Source organism: Salvelinus sp. IW2-2015, unplaced genomic scaffold (genome assembly GCF_002910315.2).
Source record: "Salvelinus sp. IW2-2015 unplaced genomic scaffold, ASM291031v2 Un_scaffold10870, whole genome shotgun sequence".
Lineage (NCBI taxonomy): Eukaryota > Metazoa > Chordata > Actinopteri > Salmoniformes > Salmonidae > Salvelinus > Salvelinus sp. IW2-2015.
In genome coordinates, this window is record NW_019952127.1 from 4,142 (window position 1) to 8,463 (window position 4,322).

Consider the following 4,322-nt stretch of genomic DNA (forward strand, 5'->3'; position numbering starts at 1 on the left):
CACACAATGATATATTAGACAAAGTTATTTAAACATTTAATTTAAAAGACTGCATGGGGGCTTTATTGAAGACGTTTGGATGGGAAGGCTTCTGAGGACAGTTTAACCAGAGGCCTYTTGACTGATAGATAGAAATACCCAGAGCCTTACAGTGATTTCGGAAAGTATTCAGAACCCTTGACTTTTTCCACATGTTGTTACGTTACAGCCATATTGTAAAATAGATTAAATGTTTTTTTCCCCTCATCAATCTACACACAATACCCCATAATGACAAAGTAAAAACATGTTTAGAATTTTTTTCCTCATTAATAAAAAAAGAAAAACTGAAATATCACATTTACATAAGTATTCAGACCCGTTACTCAGTACTTTGTTGAAGAACCTTATGCTGCGATTACAGCGTTGAGTCTTCTTGGGTATGACGCGACAACCTTCTCCCCCGATTGGTCAGTGTGGCCGGGCGGTCAGCTCTAGGAAGAGTTTTGGTGGTTCCAAACTTCTTCCATTTAAGAATGATGGAGGCCAGCTGTGTTCTTGGGGACCTTCAATGCTGCAGAAGGTTTTTGTACCCATCCCCAGATCTGTGTCTCGACAAAATTCTGTCTCGGAGCTCTACGGACAATTCCTTTGACCTCGTGGCTTGGTTTCTGCTCTGACATGCACTGTCAACTGTGGGACCTTATATAGACAGGTGTGTGCCTTTCCAAATCATGTCCAATTAATTTAATTGACCACAGGTGGATTCCAATCAAGTTGTAGAAACATCTCAAGGATGATCAATGGAACCAGGATGCACCTGAGCTCAAATTCAAGTCTCATAACAAAGGGTCTGAATACTTATGTAAATAAGGTATTTCTGTTTTTTGATAAATTTGCAAAGATTTTTTTTAAACGGTTTTTAATTTGTCATGGGGTATCATGTGTACGTAGATTGCTGAGATTTTTTTTGTTGTCATTTAATCCATTTTATAATACGGCTGTAACGTAAAACATTCTGGAAAAAGATTTGGGGTCTGAATACTTTCCGAAGGCACTGTATATCTCAATATATGGATTTCACTATAAGGACTCTAACCGTTATAATTATATGGGGCTTATGTGAACCTCGGGGAACGTAGCCTACGTGCTCGGTTGCCTCCGAGATATGCCACGTGCGTAAGGACGCAGGATAGCMGCACGCACTGCGCATGGCACCTTCTAGTTCATCAGCTGTGCCACCGCGTCATATCTTCCAACACAGTCCGAACTTCCTCGCATGCCTCTCCGGGCGGCCCATCCACTATAGCTGCTCATATCCAATGAGCATTTTTCACCGGGCGCCACCGGAAACCTTCCCGCGGCTCATTGTGGAGAGCACAAGCAGAGCTGGGCGTCATGAATTAAAGAAAAGCCTGCATTTACAAATCTGATCACCAAACCCCGCTMCAAGGTAAAAACATTTATGAATACGATTATTGGAATTCCGGTTATTGTCTTGTTTCATTCATCCTCGATTTATTATCTGATTCTGGAGATCAGATCAGAAGAAAACTACACATGTTGATAGAAAACCGTTATTTGTCGATTCATCCTTTACTGTCACTGAATACAATATAGTGACAATTATGGCTATTGGCATGACTATACTAATAATACGGTGTCATAAAAACGACGGTTTGCTGTACTCTACAACAGACTATTTGTTCCATTACATTACGACAATGTCACAATAACGGAGAGATATCCTGCAATTTGTATGCAATACACTTTGGTGGTCCAAATGGATATGAAACCTCATACAATAACACAGCAGAAGTCGCGATCGCCTTGTGTAAATATAGGCTACATATGTAGTAGGCTAAACATCGATATGATTCGGATCTTTTGTTTTTGTTTGAAGTCATTACTAGTCCCATATATGGGATGACTAGAGCCCGTCCCGCGTCCCGACCACCTAGTTTCGTATTCAGCAGCACAGAAACCGCGCCCTGACCGAGCCCTGTCTATGTTGCAGGCAGGCCGTTCAAACCGGAGGTATACTTTGCGCAATCAGACCGTTGGACATGTGTGTCCCTGTCCAGATGGCTCCGAGGCCATTCATGGATTCATGTAACCAGTTAAAGTAGTGGCACACATGTTTTTTGAACTTGTTATCACCTGTTCCTGACACAAGCACTGACTGCATTAAAAGGTCATACCAATCAATGGGTAATTTGTGACAGACCAAAAAGCTGACCCATTCTTGTGTTGCAGTGTGGTGTGGTTGGACCAGCGGCAGCAGAGCTGTTGCAGCGGAGATGGTTTTGGACCCGGGTGAGGACTGTATGGGATCGGACAGACGTCGACGGGGTCGGAGGGAGCAGGCAGCACCACAGACCTGACGGGTCCAGAAACCAAGACCGGACCCTCGCAAAACCATCACAACCGACAGCACCGGACTAAGAAAACACCAGCCCAGAGCCTCCGCAAAACCACCACCACAGCACAGACTGAGAAAACCCAAGCCCAGAGCCTCCCAAAACCAACACCAACAGCAGACTAGAAAAACACCAGCCAGAGCCTCCAAAACCACCAACCAACAGCAGACTAGACAACACCAGCCCAGAGCTCCCAAAACCAACACCAACAGCACCGGACTAGAAACACCAGCCCCAGAGCCTCCCCAAAACCAACACCAAACAGCAACGGACTAGCACCAGCCCAGAGCCTCCCAAAACCACCACCAACCAGAACTAGAAAACACCAGCCCAGAGCCTCCCAAAACCACCACAGCACGCAGAGCCTAAGAAAACAGCAGACTAGAAAACACCAGCCCAGAGCCTCCCAAAACCACCACCAACAGCACCACCACTAGAACAGAAGAGACCAGACCTGACACTACCAAAACCACCAAAAGAACAGAGGAACCAACAGCGGACCCTCCCACCACCACCAACACTAGGCTCCACGCCAGGACAAGCAGTGTCACCAAGAGGGAGCGGGTATCCAACTCCCACAATGGACCCCAGCCTCAACATCAGTCGTTGGTGGCAGATGTCAGCCTTACCCCCAGCCCTAGGGCCAGTGTTGGCTCCTCTACCAACTCCTCTACCAACTCCTCTCACTCCGTCTCGCCATACGATGGACCGGTTGTCTCTCTGAGGCGGGACGTCACCATGGCAACGGCCTCGTCTCGGAATAAGGRGGCGACCAGACCCACTCTCCGCCGGCCCCTCAGCCTGGACGTGACGCCCCTGCGCCTCCGTGGCTCCGAGCCCGCGCTGGACCGCAGGGTCCTACAGCCCCCRTGGCGCAGCGCTGGTGGTCCCTCCACTGCCCCCTCGCCCCCAGCACGCTCCCTCACCAGCCCCAGCCTGGGCCCCGGAGGCTGGATGCGCCGCAGCGAGAGCACCTGTACCGTCAACAACTCCTCAATGGGCCTCCGGGCCACCAGGGGGCGMATGCGTCCAGCCACCTCCCTTCCCCACATTGCCCGGGGGTTTGGKGGGGCCTCCCCGCTGCCCTTGCCCTCCACACCGCGAGGCCCCTGTCTCCTTGTGGCCCTAAGACCCATTAACCTYGACCAGGAGAGGCAGGCCTTCTTCCAGTCMGACTATAAATARSARCCCCAGTTTGAGTACTCSYCCCCGGAGCCCAGCACRGTGCTGGAGAAATACAGAGATGGATCTGACCTCTTCCTCGCACAGGTAGGCCTCTCTGTCTGGCAAAGATATTAGATGATAGGAAGATAACCCACTCTGGGGATTTCTGCATTTTTAGTTATTATGTTTTGTTTTCTGGCAAATTAACTTGAAATGTCTTCCTCCTGACATATTGTATCTTAATAAACTCTCTCTGGATGTTTCCCTCTCTCTCTCTGTCTAGGCGGACGGGGAGAGCCGAGAGAGCGACGAGAGAGGAGAGAGGGAGAAACACCCCAAGAGAGCGAGACGAGAGACCGAAGAAAGGAGAGAGGACAGGAGCCTGAGCGAGAGAGAGACACGAGAGAAGACTGAGACGAGCAGGCTGACGGACGCACAGAGAGAAGACAGCAGAAAGAGGAGAGGAGGGAGACGCAGAGAAGAGAGACGAGAGAGACAGAGAGAGAGACAGAGGAGAGACAGAGAAAGGAAGGGAGAGAAACACCCCAGAAAGACGAGAAGACAGCGAGAGAGAGAGGGGAGCGAGAGACAGAGGAATAGACGGAGAAGAGAGAAAGAGAGAGAGAGAGAAGAAGAAGAGAGAGAGAGGAGAGAGACGGAGAGCAGAACAGAGAGGAAGGAGAGAGGAGAGCAGATAGAAAGAGAGAGAGACGAGAAAGGGAGAGAGAGAGAGAGACAGAACAGAAGAGAGAGAGAGAC

The 4,322-nt window shown here is 49.1% G+C and overlaps 1 pseudogene; it reads left to right on the forward strand.

Annotated features, from left to right (window-relative positions):
* Positions 1–2,777: 2,777 nt before the first annotated feature.
* On the forward strand, positions 2,778–3,698 carry LOC112079999 (microtubule-associated tyrosine carboxypeptidase 1-like; annotated as a pseudogene).
* Positions 3,699–4,322: the final 624 nt, after the last annotated feature.